General features: G+C 40.2%; 1 protein-coding gene across 3 annotated transcripts in view; it reads right to left on the reverse strand.

The window, feature by feature from the left end:
* MPPED2 (metallophosphoesterase domain containing 2) overlaps nt 1-12,362 on the reverse strand; it is a 119,506-nt gene extending 107,144 nt beyond the window's left edge. The window contains exon 1 of one of the 3 annotated variants that reach the window (XM_062576566.1): nt 12,340-12,362. The gene's annotated coding sequence lies outside the window, so the exon portion shown is untranslated. Of the gene's footprint in view, nt 1-3,998; nt 4,109-4,264; nt 4,284-12,339 lie in introns of those variants that run through there. The other 2 variants (XM_062576567.1, XM_062576565.1) reach the window with 2 other exon arrangements.
* Between the last annotated feature and the right edge of the window lie 6,781 nt (nt 12,363-19,143).

The raw sequence follows: 19,143 nt of genomic DNA on the forward strand, positions 1-19,143 counted from the left end.
TCAGATCATGAATGTTCTATGATAAGAGCATAAGGCTAACAGAAATTTCCAAAATTTTATCTCTGTTGAGACCCTGCAAAGAATTTGAGTTTCAATTTCTCCAGTAAATAAAATTAAGGTAACGTGGCTACCCTCCTTCAGACGGAATTTGTGAAAATTGCAGTGCTGATGTTTGAAGAACTTACACGATGAGAAGTTCTATAAAAGTACTGTTTATGACATAAATCCTCAGCTGGGGCACACCATCATAGCCTCAATGACTTAAATGAAATTATGACAATTTAAATCAGTCGATCTACCCTTCAATTGCCATATACAATAGCAGATTTTTCGTATCTGTGTGTAATTTACAAAAGCAAACCTGTACTTGCTGGGAAGAAAAACAGGTAAAAAAGAGAAGAGAATCATCTGAGCCCCAGGCATCAAACTAAGCAATATTTTTGCAGTGAAATATTTCTGGACTTTAATCTTAGCTCCTAGATAGAAATGTGTTTGCCATGTGTAATGTTACACATTTGGAATCTTTGATTTGTATTCAAAATATATTTTTAATACAAAGACTAATTTCCAGTTTGGCACAAAGTACGGCAGAAATGCCCTGCAAATGGCAGATGGCCTGCTATAGGCCATTTATTTTATTATTTTACAACCTCAGGCCTACGTAGGCTTCCATATGTTAGTCGGGTTAAGACATTCTGAAACCTTCATTCCAGTAATTAGGTTCTATTCTTCATCTTCTTTATCAGCAAAAAGTAGACAAAATGAAACTAAACCATGAAGTTCCCACCTAAAAACTGAGTTACTGGTGACATAGTACATCTCAGTAAGTAAGGTTATGGTTTGTTGTTTATACTAACCAGCTTTTGTAAGAAAAAGCGCAATAGTTTCACGGGTTAAAAAAAAAAATCAATAAGGTGGGCTTTATTAAATCAAATCTTTGCTGTCTTAGTATGATGTAAGATATGTACTCCAATTGCTTACAAATTATAATATAGCGGTTACCATACCAAGTTTGCAGCTGTTTCCTTAATTTCCCTCACAATTATATTTTACTGTTATTTTGCATAACAGTAAAACACAACACCTGCTTCAAATTGCAGTCCTGCTCCAAGTACTGTAATTCTTTTGAGATACGAACTATGAAGAGTGTGCAGCACAGAACAGCATAATTGCCCTGCACTGAAAAGTAAATACAAATGAAAACATCTTCCTGTTAGAGAAATGACCATCATTAACAAGAATGCTAGCCATCAAAGCTCCAAAGGAAAAAACAACTTTTTTTAAACATAGTAAGAACTTTAATGTTTGCATAAATTATGCAGTACTATGAAAACTGTACTTCTATTTTTTTTTAAGTAAAAAGCTGCTATATAAAATGGAAACCATTAAACCAACCAGAAAAAAAATATACTTGGAGTTTTAGAAAAGCTAAATCACACTAGCTTCAGTAACCTAGCATAAGACAGGTTAGAAGATGAAATTTCATATTACAGTTTATTCAGGGAAAAAAATACCTAATTTGCTGGTGACTGAATTTCCCATAAAGATAACAATAAGCATTTTTATAAGGTTTACAACAATCTGTTACAGGAAAATTTCTACTAACATAAAACAAATTATAAGAGGATACTTAACTAGCTATATTAAGTACATTAGAGTTGACTTTCAATGTAATATTAAGAATAGAAGCTGCAATTGCTTCCCACTGTTCCCATCTTTAATCCTAAGAATAAATCTCTACACTTAAATAAGACAAAGCCAAATAAAGCATCCTATCAGAATGAAATTCAAACAACAAATACCAAAACTGGGAGGGAAAGCAAAACAAAACAAACAAAAAAAAAGAGCATGCAGTCGAATCGGGTGCCAATTTGCTGATTCCCCTCTAGAGCTCTACACAGTACCAGAGCTCACCTCCCAAAAGCCCCTACTTATTATCTTTCTTTAATAAATTTCTTTGAAGAAAATGTTAAACAGGAGTCAAGTACTTCAAAATTTTCAAAAACAAATTTATTTTAGGCCCATAGAAAAAAAAGGCTACTTTTCATCACTACTGTTCTTCCTCCAACTGTAATCACCCTTTAAAGATTACATAGAGGAGATCAGTACAAAATAATAAAAGTTGCATGGTTTTTCACTACTGTCAAGTACAACAATGTGCAATGTTTTACAATCCTTATGTGGCAATTTTAAAATAATTATATTAAAAAGCCTAAATAAATAATTTTAGCATGTAGAATTTTCCCAAATATAGCAGTTATCCTGGGAATAACAACCACTTTCCACTGAGAATTTATATCAACACTAACAAGACACGCTGTTGTATTATTCTGTCCAGCTTTTAAGGTATTAAAGTAAAGCTATAAAACTGAGACTTTTCCCCCACGAGGGCGAATGCAAACTTATGTGCAACTAATTTTAAACCAGTACAGTGCTAGAGTATCTAAAAACCATCATAAAACATACACAGATAGGGAATGCTAAAACAGTATTAAATTTCACAGAACACTATACATACAAACACTACATATGTGCACACACACGCATGCATATGAAAAACACATTTTCCTCCAATAAAGTATTTACACCTTCCTGATTTGAGTTTCAAAAAAAAAAAAAAAAAAAAAAAACTTTAACTAGTATTACAATATAAAAATAGAAATGCAAGAGAAGGAAAGGGTTAATTTGATGTCAACACCTTCCGTTGATAAACCCACTACTCCGACACTGTTAGAACAACAAAACACGTTAAATAAATACGCAGCGCAAGCACCAGCGGCTGCAGTAACCTCTCAGGAAAGGCAGCAGCCCCCTCCTCGCCCGGTTTCTCACAGCTTATTACCACACGCTTCGCTGATTATTTAACAACTGCCCCAACAGTCCCCGCGATGCTGCGCTACAGTTTGCAGGCAACTCCGGGCTCCATCGGAGCCGCCAGGTCCGGCGCAGGGGCGGGGGCGCCTCTCCGGCGCGGGGGCGGGCCCCGGCCCCTCGCGGCGGGACCGCTACCTGGGCCCGGGCCCCGGCCCCGGCCCCGGCCCGCCGGGGCGCCGCGCTCGCCCCCCGCCGCCGCTGACTGACGGCTCGGCGCGGCCCCGGCCCGGCGTGTGCCGCAGCCCCCGGCGCCGCTTTTCCACTCGGGGGCACTTGTGCGGTTCGTGCGCTGTACGTGCTTTCACGCACAAAGTTTACACCAGGCTTTCCCCCCTCCCCGCAAATGCAATAAAACTCAAATGATTGGGGGGGGAGGGGCAGAAATAAACTCCCGCGGACCGAGGCTGAGCACCGCTCAGAGCGAGGGCGGGGTTACCCCAGCGGTATCAATCACGATTTCTCCCCTGCACCTCGTCCCCTGCCGCCCCCCCCGCTAAGTGCTTTAGGCCTCCGGGATCAGGGTTTCAAAGCGAGCTGTGCATGGCAGCTCTCTCGCCTGCGAAACAGAGGGGAAACTCCGCCGGCGAACGGGAAAGCAGCCCGTTCGCTATCGGTACTTTTAGCGGTGTGCCCCCCGCCCCGTCCCCGCCGAGGAAGCCAGGGCCGCCCCCGCGGCCCCGCTCTCCGCGGCCGCTCCGCGCTGCGCCCGCCGCCTCCCGCCCGCTCGCCCCAGCCAGCGCAATGCTGCCGGCCTACCCCGCCTGCCCCGCTCCTGCGCCCCCCACCACCCCGCCGCCCCGGCCGAGCAGCCCCGCGGCGGCGGGGCCGCGGCGGGGGCAGCGCGGGGCAGGTCGCGCGGCGCCGCCGAAGCGCCCGCCCTCCCGCCGGGAGCCCCGGCCCCGCCGCCGCCGCGACCCGCCGGGCTGCGAGCGGTCACGGCGGGGAAGGCAGGCAGGCAGCCCGCTCGAGCCTCATTATTGTTTGGAGGAGGCTGGCCCCGGCGCCGCCGCTGCCCGCTCCGCCCGCACTTGCCCGTGACACGGCACCTCTAACCCGGGCTTTGTGCGCCGCTGCCTTCCGCCGGGCCCCCCGGCACGCACACGCCAGCGCCCCGGGCCGCTCACCTCCCCTCTTCCCTCCGCCGCCTCTCGCTGCGGGTCGGCGATGCCTTCAGCGCGGGCGGCGGGGCCGCTCCATGGGGCTGCGGGGGCGCGGCCGGGGCAGAGCCTGCGCCCGACCCCGCGGCGGCGGCGGCCTGGGTCCGGGGCGGCGGCGGCGGCGGGCGCGGTGCAGTGAGCGGGACTGCCACTGGGGTCAGGGAGCAGGCACCAGGAAACACGGCGGCCACGGAGCGCTGCTCGCACACCACCCCCCCCCCCCGCACACACACCCGCACGCACGGCTCCTCCCGCCGCCTCGCACTTCACCCCCCCGGGCAGGGAGGGAGGGAGCCAGGAACCGCTGCTGCATTTCCCAAGTGCGGCAAAGCCTCCCCCCGCCGAGCCGGCAGGAGAGGCCGGCAGGAGCAGCCGCTCTGCCGCCGAGCCGGGATCAAGGTGGGAGAGCGGCCGCCACAAAGCCGGGCTGGGGGCCGCGCCGGGCCCCGCCGCCGCCCGCGGGGCAGCGCCCGCGGGGAGGCGCCCGCCTCGCACCCCCTCCCGCGGAGCCGGCCCGGCACCACGCACCGCTGCCTGCGGCTGCTCCTCGGGCTAACTAGCTAAATACAGGCATTCGTACGTACATAAATACAACCCTCGGGGGGGGGGGTTGTCTCCAGAGAGGTCTCTCACATGTTTTGTACAGTTCATCATTAGGTATTAATGCGGTGGTCCGTTCCTCCTGTCAACCTAACCCCTGCCATCGAAAGATAAAGAAAGAAAGAAACATTAGCGTACAGTCATCAGTTTAAGCTGAACATTGGTTGAGGGCTTTTTTTTTTTTTTTTTTTTTTTAAAAAAAAAGAAAAGGACAAAATGGGATTTTCCTTAAAAAACAAACAGACCCCAGCAATTGTGTCAACAGCCACAGCAGTAACAAAGTAAAGACCAAAGCTGTTTGTTCTTTTGCTCTGAAGACAACAAATGGAAAGAGGACTTCCACAATCCTACACTTCCAGTACAAGGAAAAGGCAGAAATTTCCAAAGAACTACGAACAACCAAACTGACAGAAAAATAAAAGCTCCTAGGAGGCCTCTAAGAATGATAACCTGTAGTGTACTACATATTTTAAAATAATTTTGATTCTGGTTAACCTTTGGACATGCACAGCAACTAGACAGGTTTTCCTTTGTTGTTGAAAACAATGAGAAGGATGTAGGGTACTGCCAGACAGACACCCTCTACGATGCACTGTCCTGTTCAGAAACATATCACATTAAGAAAAAAAAAATCAACCCGAAAAAAAATAAATTACATTAACGTTTTCCCCGTTTGACAGGAGACCTTCCTATGTCATTTTTAATATTGTTGTTCTCCCTCTTAATAGAAGTAAAGCACTGGGAACCACCAAAGGAAAATTCTTGTTTTAGACTAAATGGTCCACAGATAAGTCGTGCTTATCAAAGCAACCTTTTCGAGGACCATTTGCTTGAAATGGAGTCTGAGGTCATAGTTTCAAGATCATTTTTAGATGACTTTCTGTGGCACTCTTGTAAAATAAGCATTCACCTCACTTATCCTGCCTCTGTCCCTGCACAAGCACTTGTCTGAAGACAGTGAACCCCCTCAGGGAAAGTGATCCAGTAAGCATCAGAGAAAAGCAGGCTGTGCTGCTGTGGGCCAGCCTCCCCATCCAACTCATTTCATAAGTGCATAAAGGCTTGTGCAGGAACAAGGCAGGGAGCAGGATGAGCAACTGGAGATGCAAGCAGGACAGGACAGCTTCAGGTGGAGCCACTGCCAGCTTAAACACCAAAAGCCTTGGGGAGGGCAGGGGGAAGAGACACAGGTTTGATCCAAAAGGCCACTGCCAAACATGCTGCGCCCCTTCTCTGCAGTTGCATCAAGAAAACTTCTCCTGTATTTGTGTCCCTGTACCACATCTATAGCCCCCAGAACTACAGAAATGAGCTTCCAGCACAGGAGAAATAGAGAAGAAAATCTGGGCAAGTAACAGCCCTGGGAATTAGAAAGCTCAAGGACTTTATCTGTAATACCTTCTATGGCAAGAGACAAATCAGACACTTCCCAGTGTCTCAGTTTCCTAGTACTGAAATAAGCATTTGCCTACTCTGCAAGCGCTCTTATAAAGTATGTACCTTACAAGTTACTTTACTTGGTTTAGTGCAGCTATTCCCAAAGTATTATCCCCTGTGACTGAGGAGTGGGACCTGATTCTAAGGCCACATCTTTTTCAGAATACTAAATGTTCAGCAACAACATCCAGCTGCAACACAGTCATCAGAAGCACTGTTCTTAGTATGCGACTCAAACTCACCAAGAAGAGCACAGAATGAAACTGTTTAACAAACTGTTTTCTGTTTTCCCTGAGAACAGTACGTTTTCTAAAGAAGTGCCCACTTATAGGGCCATGTGTTGGCCCTGCAGTTGCTACCTGAGAGAAAAGTATTTTTCTTAAACTGATCAATGGGTTTCCTAAGAAAGATGATTTAGAAAAGAAAGGCAAAGAAATGAAACAAGACCAACACCAGAATGCAACTACTAAGTATAGAAAAACAAAATGTATCTTTACTGTGGCTAGAATGTAGATCTATTAATACATACTTTATATAAGAATCTCAGAGATAAATTTGAAAACTTAACACTCAGCTTTTTTGCGCTACAGGACTGATTTTTCTCATTGGAGAAATTCAAAATATTGAACAAGCAGCTTTTGTTTACTTTAACTATTTCCTTTTTATATGGTTTGAAGTGTCTATTATACATGTTTTTAAACCTTAGTCATGTTCAAGGTTTGCTCTGAATTTTGTTTTTTTCACTTTTGAAGTTCAAAGTGACTGTTTTCAAATGTATAAATGCAACTGATGAAGGTCAAAAATCATAAAGCATTAGAGCTTCATGAAAAATGTACAGATTCTTCAAAATCTATCACCTTTAGTACCCCCACAAGTACCACTGTGTTCAGTTTTAAGCAGAGCACAAGAAGGACCAAAATCTTTTGAGACACATGTAAGGCAATCCAGAATGAGCCATGGAAATCCATCTCATGCTGCTCTTTACTTTGGGGAAAACGTTGCGTAAGTATCTGTAAAGTGATATAATACAATATAAAAGGCGTCATTTAAACTCTGTCTCTGGGAACTTATTCCCTGAATACTTAAAAAGTTTTGAGTGATCTTTAGTATGAAAAGGAAGAAAAAAAATCTTTCAAATATACATATGAAATTTATCTATAGTTTCAGTACTGACCTGAGACAAATCCTGCCCAGTCACCCTGCACCATGTACCACACATCCTACACCACACACCATTACCAGGCTCCACAATTTGCTGTATGTCATTCACTGAGACTTCTCTGAGAGTAAGGTACTATTCCATTTGACCCAGAGAGGCAAGGCCAGATTAAAGGCTGTGTTCCACAGTATAAAATGATCAACTTGGCAATTTTAAGGATGTTTCCTCAACTCCCCCAATCCTCTGCCATTTATTTCCCCTCCTACTTCTCAAGGATACAAATGACATAGGAAGAACAAATTTAGTTAAAAAAAAAACCGTCTTCCTAAAAGGTGAAAAAGGCGTTTTAAGGCAGATCAGTCAGATCAGTTCCCCAGTCTGGTTCACAGTATAGTCTGACAAATACTTATGCTGGCATAATACAGGCTGCAGCAGTCTGCAGTGCAGAACCAAGACTGGCACAGAATATATTGCACTTTCGAAGAAACTCAGGCCATGGTTTCATGTGATCTTTTAGTCTGGACACAGATTCAGCATGGTTTCTTCTCCCCCCTCCCCTCCTTTTTAATACATGTATTCCCTGGATGTTTAGCCATTTTAAGACCAGAGTGGTGAGGCTTCTCATTTGTGCTGCAGGTACAAACGGATTTTAGCCCGTAGAGACTCAGATGTGTTGATGAGCTAGTAAATTACCTACAGGATTCTACAGTACGTATTTTGCTTTGCTTTGCTATTTTACAAAAGTAGAGTTTTATCCAATGGACATTCACTGGTAGCAAACTACACTGAAGTCACCAGATTTACCACGTTTCAATGCAGATCATTGATTCTGCCAAGAATCATAGCTTAACAGGTCCCTTCCCCTCATTAAAGTAGATATTCTTCAATAACTGTGCAACAGAAGATAACTGGCGGAAATTGTGCTGTGTTGGTCTAGACCTTATATCCCACTGAGCAGATACTACATTCTGAATTTGCAGAATGTAGCTGGACGGATGAAAAGTTCCACTGCTCTCTTCCTCCATTTATAGTCTGACAGTCACTGAACATTTGCTGTGCATTCTGGCCAGGAATATGAATACAACAGAAAAACACAGTATTGTGTGTGTATATATATATATATATATATATATATATATATATATATATATATATATATATATAAACACCAAAAACCAAAACCCAAAACCCAGAAGATTCCAGCTTTGAAGATTCAGACTGTAGTTCTTTTAGCTTCTTAGAGCTTCTCTCCCACAAGAATACTGCAGACAGAATCTAACAGCTAATTAAACCCTAAAAACTGAATTCAACAGTCAATGCCTCTTGGCTTTAGATTTTTATAATCTTTTCTGTTATTAATTTTATGTGACTTTTTCCTCTCACAAATATGAGCTCTAGACACTGACCTGTTTAGCACTCCAGTAAACACTGCATCTTCAGGCCTATCTTCCTTCCATCTCCACGTAAAGTGCACCAGCTTTCTAAGAAAAGGACAATTCTTAAAAGCAAGTGAAACTCTAGCCTTCTGTCAGAATCTCCAGGCGGAGAGGAACAGATAAGTGTAATGCTGATAGAGCATCAAGTAAGACTACCGAAGGAAATATCAACAGTTGTCCTCTGGGCATTCTTTTTATATTCGATGGACCAGAACATTATCACAGGATAATGGCTGCCTGCTGCCTTGCCCGATTAAATTAAATTAAATATTTGATTGGAACATTCCCACTTACTCTGTGTAGAAATAAAGAGTGATGCAAAAAAGCTGCAGGTGAATCATTTGCCCTTCTAAGAAATTCCCAGTATAACCTCTAGTCAATGTACCTAAAGAAATTGTTCCTTCTAAATTTTTTGGTTTCAAACATTCTACAGAATAGTCTCTTTTCAAAATTAAGAAGGAAATCCGGGTGGTTTATTCCTTCATAGTAGAGCAATAACTGCAGTTTTGTATATACATAAAGATGCAAATACAGTTTGATGCACGGTCACTATTGCAAATACATTACTGTAGGAACAGTTAAGGTTACTCCCAGACACTGAATACTCAAGACATGCTACACAGGAAGGTTATGCAAATGACAAGCTCCATGAACTGAAATTCCTGCAGACAGAGTAAAATTCTCCTCTCTATTCCTGTGAGAAACTCTATTGAGCTTACTAAACTTACATATGAAACTCTCCTCACCATCAGTCAAAAATCTACATAGAAAACAAACTGCAAAACTGAAACTGATCTTACCTCACAGTGAAAATAAATTTACACAGGTAATGCAGAAATGAGAATATTACTCCTATTTAATCTTGAAAATTTATTGAAGGCTGCAGATTTAACCAAAAAAATCACTTGCTGATGACTGTTTTCAACAGTTGCTAGAGTTAAGCTCTCTGACATCCAAACAAGTAGGCACTCAAGTCTCACTTCATGCTGTGCGTAACTAGATCCATGCTTTTGATAGACTAAGAACCACAGTCTCCAGCATATCTGCATCTAGTTCCAGTTTATAGACTCCAAGTTACCTTTGAGCCAGGGATGTGCTCCCTTTATATAAAATTCTAAGGAACTATAGAATAAATACTATGCAAAGCTTTTCAAGGCAGTCGGGCATTCCAACATGGAGGTGTCTCCAATTTGAACATAAAGTTAAGAATAAGCCTCCCAAAAAGAGGGAAAAGATTTTCACAGCCATTTCCAGGAATTTTGTCACTTTGAATAGTTCCAGTAACACCACTGACCTGAAGGTACATTTAACCTAGAGTCTGAAGGCAAAATCTTTATTATTTGTTAACAATCATAATTATCAAACATTGTTACAAAGAAAACACAGTGCAGGATAATCAAGAAGCCCACACTGTATGGCAAGAGAAATAAGCTTCAATTTGCATGCAGCGCTCTCTAAGGTAAGACAGAGTTCTGGAAAGAAATACAGTGTATTCTCTGGTTAATGTTCATTTTTATCTTTTAATTTGACATTTTAAAAATCAATATTCTGTAGCAGTGATTGTCTAGATCTTCAATGAATGCAAGCTGAAACCACTTGCTAAGAACTCAGGGATTCCACGTTGTCTCAGATATTCTAGGAAAAAAATCCTCTATTTCAGCTATTGTCTAGCATTTGAGTTCAGCATTGGCAAACTGGTCCCTGCATGTCTTTGAGGCATATGGAAATTGATGATGAAAGTGTCTAGTATAACTAGAACTATAATTTGATGAAAACTGAAGCAGTGAACTGTACGAAACTGCTAAATCAGTGTCATCAAACTCTGCTTGAAAAATAATGAAACAGAAATACTACTAGCACATGAGAAATGCAGGGCAAGGACTGTGAAACCAGAGACTAAATGCAAAAATTAAGGAAAAATGTAAGGTATTACTTTAATTGTTATTACTGAAACACATACCCAAAATACTTCAGAACATTCTTGTCCAAAACCACTTTAGGGAGACAATGACATCATGTCTCCTCCAAATTGTTCAAACACAAAGCTTGGCACAAGCTCTTCCAATAGAGCACCACGTTTGGCGCTGGCACTCTCGCCTGTCTACCTGTAACCATGTGCCAAAAAAGAACAGCATTGTGGTCAATGCAAATCCTAGTTATAGCTCAAGGCCCTCGGGGCGACAGAAAAAGACCAAAATAGAAAACATATTACAGTTTTAAAATATGATTGCTAAGGAAAAATCAAATGTAACCTCAGAAGTAAGATGACATTTATTGCCTGAAAGTTAACAATTCCTGAAGCTATAAAAGTACTCTATAAATAAGACCGGAAGATGGCAGTGAAAAGATCCCGATATTGCTTTATTCATACATTTGAATGAAAATAAAACAGACAAACTTAGATAGATATCCGTAAGCAAGGAGGCAAAAGAAGAACATATTCTAGGTTTTAAGGGTTTGCCTGCATCAGTAAACACACATGCACTACTGAAAAACATCAGTGATTCTATTCAATTGTACCTGTGTCTTGAGACTTTAATATATATATACTATATATATATGTGTGTGTGTGTGTATATATATATATATATATATATATATATATATATATATATATAAAGCACACACAAATGCATACGTACACACACACACACACACTCACTCAAGAAAGGAGTATAAGCTGGCATATTCAAAGACTTGCCAGAAAATTTGTACAAAAATATCACAGGAAGACAGAGACAGCTGGAAAAATTGCAGCAGGGGCTCTGATTTTCATGCCAGTGTTACACCTAATGCAAACGGAATGCAGATGATGGACTACAAACTATACATTATTCCTCCTGCCACTTAGTCATGTACTCGTAGAATCCAAAAATTTTGCCCTCCCCAAAAAACCCAACTCTAAAATATTAGAAAATGTGCTAGTGTAGGTTAAGATATTTATGTCAAGATATTTACTAGCATTGTATCAGCCTTTTTATGTACAAGAGGAAACCATCAAAACCAAGCAGCGGTTAAGGACACCAAGCATTAATTTCTTTAAAGTGTAGTCTGATTTGTAGAATTAACTGAATTATATCTGCAGCCTCATCATGGCACACACATAGCAGAGAACATGAAATAGAAAAGTTCTATAAACAAACAAAACCAAACATCTCTCAAAGATCATAGATCATGCTTTACAAGAATCACAACAAGAATTTTCTGCACATGGATTTATGCAACTTAATTATCAACAGTCAGAATTAGAAATTAGAAAGTTGTGTTAATAAACAACTACAAGACTTCTTTCTGTTAGAAAATATATAGATAGGAAGCTTACTAGATCAAAAGTAGAGTGGAGTCTGGAGAGGATTTTCTGGTAAGGCATTTAAGTTTCTAAAAGTAAGCCAGCCGTGACTTCCATGGGTTTTGATATGATTCTTTTTTCAAGAGATGACTTCAAAATCTACATGTTAAAACATCATTTTTTCTATTAGTTAACCCAAACTATACATTTAAGGAGCCTTCTTTTATCTCTCTCTCTCCCCTCTCCCCAAACTGTGACATACTGATCTGACCCCAATTTCATCTATTGTAGCATCATCATTCAAACCTGTGATCTTATTCTAAAATATGCCTTTAAAACAGAAACAGTTTATAAACATTAGGTTCACTTAAAATTTAACCAAGGTACCTTCTCATCCATCCAGGAGTCCCACTGATTCCTGCTGTATTTTCATATTTACATACAACACAGCCTCTGACAGTGGCTGAGAGGCAGAGTCGAGTCAGTCTCTTTGTAGCACCCCCATGATCACAATGATTTATCCAGTGAGATGCCTCATCTCTGGAGAACAGGAGTGGAAAAAAAAATTAAAAATGTAAAAATGGTAAAGCAGAAGACAAAGGATAGAGATTCAGATCTTTCCACAAGCCCAGTAGCACATGGAGATCCAGTATGGGTCTAAGCCTGCAAAACTCTATAGCAAATGCCAGCACAAACCGTCCCTGTATCAGCTGATGTCTCTACCCAGATGCTAGATAAAGTAATAATCTGACAATGACTCTTTCCCATTTAGAACAAGCTGTTAACCTTAAAAAGGTCAAAACCCAGAAAGAACCTGGACAATTGCACATTTAAGTTTCTGCTCAAGCTTCCGTTTAAGGCTGTACTTCATGCTGCTGGTTCAGAAAGCAAAGCTACAGAACAACCTTCATCTCACTGAAGCCCTCAGCTTCACTTCTAGCTAAACTGATGCAACTGAAAGGAGCAGATGTTCTGCCCTGCCTCAAGATCAGACCTTTAAAACATCGACTGTTGATACAGAAATTTTCTTGGAATACAAGTGATTTTTAGCTTGCTATTTCATATGAAGTAAAATCAGGTGGTACCATTTCATACACTGCTGTTTCACTAAGCACTATTCTCAAGTTTAGTCTATCATAGGCACACTGCAAGCTTGAAAACAGAACACACGGTCAAATTATTGCATATCTGGCAATTTGCAACAAAAGTGTGTTTTTACTTGTCAGTATTCTTAATTTTGTCTCTGATAACATTTATTTGGAATAGAAACATGATATATTTTACATTTTAAATATATACACACTAAAAACAAGTATTAGAAAATCCTATATTGTGTTTTTACCTGTCAGAGGTCATCAGAAGCTGTATTTCAAGAAAACTGAAGGCAATAGATGTAGTTTGCCCAGTAGATTAATACTGAGCTGTGAACTTTCATCCTCTGCAGCAAGATTTCCATCCAACTGACATAGAACTGACATGCAGTAACACTTACTACCAGGGGGATCCAATTTAGACAGAGTTCAAACGGTTTCAAGCTACTCATAGGTCACAGAGGTAAAGTATGCATAAGAACTGGCTTTAATCAGAAGGTTTTCAGTAATGTCACACCAGAAGTGATAGGCCACATTGAAAATGAACTGAATGTTAGGTTTGAGAATTAAATTACAAAATACATTTAAATATTCCAAATATATTCTTTAAGACATTTTCACATGGCCATAAATGGTATTTTCAAAAAACAGAGGCAAGCACACAATGTAACACTGACACAAAAAGACTTCTTTCCTATATGGCATCATATTTATGATGTCTATCTTTAGAAGCTTTTTGTGAAGAAACAAGATCCAAAACAAAAACAAAATAGCTCCATTATGGGTGACAGTATGATCTCTAAAGACACTGAATTTTCTCCACAATGAAGTATTAGAACATAGGAGAACTGAGAGGGAGAGCAGGGATTACAGTGAGAGAGAGGATTTAGGAAAGGCCAATTTTAATGCAGTTATCAAATGCTGACCTACTTGGGGAACAGGCAGGTGGAATCTCCTCCATTTAACATTTCATATAAAAGAACAATGTGAAAATAAGAGGACTCACTGAAAGACAAAGTATTATTCTCTTGAGAGACCTTTAAAGGCTATATTCCATCCAGAAAACCCCAAATCTGTCAGATCTTTTTATTACAAACTTCCCTGATCATTTTTTTAATCAGTCCTGTGTCCTCTTTTTCATGTAGATAGGCTGGTGTTTATCTCCACGCCCTTAGACAGCCCAGAAAGAAAAATCAGAAACAACTGAGTGATACAATGGAGAGCATCAAACCTTTTGCGCAGTCATTCCCACTGGTTTGCTTTAAGGTATGTATTATGTTTAAAAACTTTTTCTCAGCAGAAATGAAAAAAAGCAACTGCTACGTAAAACCTAGCAGACAAAGCACGTTGAGCTTCTACAGAGTTTCACTGAGTTTTGTTATGAAAAAGATTCAAAAAAAAAAATCTTTACTGCTGTGCCTCCTTATAATATCATCTCTGCAAGAAGTCAAGTCAATGCCAGCAAGTGAAGGAGGAACTCTGCACAGTCATCAAATCCTGAAGTTGTTCCGAGGATTCTGCCAGTAGATGAAGGAGAAGCCTGTCACTAGATGTACCATGCTGGATCTCATGTCATATTATGCCAAGCATCTCTCAGTTCAGATTAGCAAAGAAACAACAAACTTGACAGAGTGGAATCTAGTGTTTTGTTATTAAACATTCACAGAGAAGCAGCATCACAGTCAACAGAATCACCATGTATTACAATCCATTCGTTTCACTACATCCTGTGTTGATGACTTAATAAGCATAACCTGAAAAGAAGTAGTGAGGAATTTAAAGAACAAAACAAGTGTTTTTTTAACAAGGATAAATTAGATCTTGTTGACTTCCTTGCAGCTAGAAACTAAACTGCTTCCAGTACCTAACTCGCTCATTTGCGGCTACTGTAGGCAGCCCTTTCCACAGCTCTGAGATGTGTAATCCAGGCCTAACTTTAAACAGAGGACTACCTGAAGTGTCCCCAACTAAGTTAATAAAATAAATATTAAATAAATTAATTAAAAAAGGAAAGAAAACTCCAATCCAACCTCCAAACTGGGAGGCTTTTAATGACCAGTCCATCACTGCTCAGTATTAATTTTTCTTCCTCATGCTGAACAAACACGTGGTTTATTACATGCCAACCACCTCTCATTTCATGAAGTGGTATCTTTCATTTCTTACTCAATAGTCAGGTTAGCACCACAAAAATTACACACACTACTCCTCAATTCTAATTACACTGCACAGCTCGATTTTCTACGCAATTTTCTCAACTTTGTAGGAAAAATAGCTGTACTGGATGAACAGCGGCCAAATATAAAGGGGCTCCCCCACCTTCTTCCAGGCTACCAGGATCATACAATTCTTAAATTATGGAAAAGTTTTTCTTACTAGTTGAGATGCCAATGTAAATAAAATTCTAAACTAACACTAACTAACATATGTCAAATTGCTCCAAGTCCATCATATTATCCATTCAGCCCTTCCTACATTTGCCCTACGTAACTCTGAAGACTTTGACTATCTATGTTTGCATTTCCATGTGTATCTGCAGATTTGCCAGTTGAAAGGATGGACCTAATAGCACAGGGACTGCGCCTAAGCAGAACTGGAGAATACTCTTGGAAATTGTGTGCTAACTGGTATGTGGCTTTCCTTCTCCTTCATTTCTGCTGGAAAAACTAAACCAAACTGCTTTTTGCCTTTAATATGTCCTAACAACCTTTTAATTGAGTTAAATATTTTTAACACAGCTCTACACATTTTATTTCACATTTTTGCCAAGATTCCTCACATGCTCTTCCAACCATCATAGTCTTCGTGTTTTTAATTTTTATTCTCCACAGTTCCGTAAAATACAAGTTGCTGAATGGTTTCTAAGCTCACTGCTAGAAGCATCTCTCTACCCTGTGTCTACATTTGAATCTTGGACAGATTTTTAACACCCATCTTCTGGGCTTCTTTTCAGCAGCTGGCCAGGGACTAGTATCAGACCTCTAGCCCCAGATCTCCTCCTTTATTTCCTAAAAAAACTCCGTTATTACAGTCCTATCCAAAGTTCTACCATCTCTTTTCACTATTCATGCACAGTAGCTCTCTTTGCAAATGCAATAATCCCACAGCAAGTGGAGAACTTAAGCAGCATATTAGCATGTCTTACTACCAGAGAACAGGTGATGCATCTGAGCTTTTCATCCTTTTTGCACGATTGTATTCATTTCTAAATAGTGAAATAGAGAAAAATAATTCAACCAATCTGAAATACACCCTAACGGTGTATGTGAAATAGGCAGCATGTTTAGTTATCCTCTTGAAATTCTTGCTCACAGGATACCTTTATGTTGCAATAACTAGGGCTCCCTTCAATCTGGTACTAAGTGACTCCATCCTATCGTTAATGGTCTGGCTTCAATTATTCATATTTCTTACCAATGTAATATATCTGGCATGAAGGTTTTTGTGCTAAAGAAAATCCAATTAGTGAAGAATGCATCAACAACAGAGACTATCACGACCCCACCATCATGTCCTCTACTCCTTACGCTGGAAATCCTGTGAATCTTAAAACTTAAGAGTAAACAACTTTCCTACTCTAGCAACAATAGATCTTTAAGCAACAAGGTAGAGTTCATCTGTAAAGGAGCAAGCTTTTCCACAAAGCTGATCTAAACCTGTGGAATGGATCGCCTTAGAAAATAAGAGAGCATCTCAAATCTTCCTCACCATCTGCTTCAACTTTACATTTTATGAGAATAAAATGGAAGACTACTCCAATGCTGATTCTCCAAAAAACTAAAAAAAACTGAGAAGGTGCTAAAAACATGTACATAAGATGAAGGGCTTCTAGCCCTTCTATAAAGACCTGATCTGAGAAGGGAGTCAAACTGCTTACAGTACAGCAAGGAGCAATAATTTTATTGTAAAAATAAAGATGACAGAATAGAAGCAACAATGTCTTAACATCAAGATTTTCTCACTCAAGCATTTGTTAAATCTTTCTCTCCTCACACTGCTTTTCATTCATTCCTTTCCCAGGTTCTGTTCAGTGCTTACACTTCTCTCAAACTACCCAAAGTATTTTATGTCAGCTGAAAAACTCATTCTGATTAAGAAAAATGTTTTTCTCATTGAATTAAGAAATACACAGTATCAATTTCCATTACACTGACACTGCACAGTGATGCTATATAGGCTCAAGGTGATTTATGTTTTTCAAACTATTGGCACCAATACCTATACATTAAAGTAGTGAAAATTATGACAGTTAAGCTATCTCATCTCTGTGGCTGCACAACACTTATTAAAAAACAGTAGAGAATGCTTATTGTAGTTCCTAAATATGATTTATCTGTTTATTCTTCAGCACCCATATTTCAATAGTCCCAAAACCATTTAAGCTATCCTATGAGATGCACAGCCAGTAACATCCTGAACCACCTCTATTTCCCAAACCCCAGAATCTGTGGGTCTGAACATTCTGGTTAGCAATCAAAGAGTCAATCACCTCAGAAATGATAGGAACCATAAGGGTTAAATCCTGGACTACCTCAAAACACATTTGTGTTCCTTTGCGATAACACACCAGACATAATGACCATCATATAATGGTTGCATGATCTGAGATTTGGAAAACCTAGATGCATTCAATTGCTTTCTTTGATGAGGTCTGTACTTATTTGGCATTACCAGAGATATCTCAATCCCTAAATAATTAACCTACAACCAATATGTATGAAACTGCCTCACTAAGCTTGCTATCCAGGACTGTTTGCTGTTAAATTAGTAGAATAAATAATTTACACCAAAAAAGCGTGCACAAGATCGTGCCAATAAACCTGAGGGAACTTGTTCATTATTTGCAAGAAAATTGGATGAAACAATTCCCCAAGTACAAGTCATCCTGTAGAGTAAAAGGTGTATTAGTATTATTGCAGCATGTACAGAACAAATGAAGTCTCGTCACTGTTCACATCAGAGTATGCTCTCTTCATTAGCTTTTTCTCCAGAGCTATGATACATGTAATACACTGTACATTCTAGAACATTAGACTATACTTTTGTATATGAAATACAGGAAAAAAAATCACAGAAATATTGCGGATCTGTCATTCATTTCAGTTCTGAATAAGCAAGCAGCTAAAAGAGTAACATTTAATGCTGAAATGGCAGCAGTACATCATTTGGAAAATCCATGAATCACCCCTTCCAGAGGCAACTGTTATGATTGATTGCTAGCTCTAACTGCTGAAGAAACTGTTTTGTAAATATGCAATTCATGGGATTTTTTTAGCATTTTAAGATCATTCTAAAACGTACTATTGATAAAATTTATCTTTGTCGAAGTTCTGTATGGTTAGTCATAGGCCACTTGGTCCAGCACACAATAAAACCAGTGAGTGTCTTTCCATTAAAGTCAGTGGGAATTATAATAGGTCCTACCATCAAAGACACTTGTCAAGAGCTCAGTAATATTTTAATTTTGCCAAAGGTTTTGCAACTAAAAACTCAGATTTTAAAAATAAATAAATAAAATCACTAAGAACCATTTGGCACAGAAACCAGTGCGCAGGCCAAAACAGAGTTTATGACTTTGGCTTAGGCCCATCTCTAATTGGGTTCCTGAAAATTGCAAGTTCCTGTACTCAAAACATTTATAGTGCTTGAAAGTGTAGCCTTCCCTTCATAGCAAGCTACAAAGGATAGAATCTCTCTTATCTACTATGACTTGAGCTTTTGTTATCAAAGTCCAATTTTACTTTCCTCTACAGGATACTATAATGCCCCTAAACTATGCTCAGTTAAGGAATGCCCTAACCCAAAGAAACATACTCCTCAGTAGCAAGCATCATCTGCTCTTCAAGCTATGTTTTTCCTACAAGAGAGATGGTCACCATCCAGTGCTCTTGCTGCAGCCTAAGGACAAAGCCACAAACATATTTACCACATCCAAGGAATATGAACAGAACTAGCAGAATCCCAGCCTGCATCCACCAGCCCTTTGTTTAACTTTGAATCAAATGCTGGGTCTCAGACTGACTTGTGGTTGTTTGTTAATTTTTGTCATTTGATGGCAAGTATTTTGGGATACATTTCATGATCTTGCTCTGTATTCACA

The sequence above is a fragment of the Rhea pennata genome, chromosome 5, assembly GCF_028389875.1.
Source record: "Rhea pennata isolate bPtePen1 chromosome 5, bPtePen1.pri, whole genome shotgun sequence".
Taxonomy (NCBI): Eukaryota; Metazoa; Chordata; class Aves; order Rheiformes; family Rheidae; genus Rhea; species Rhea pennata.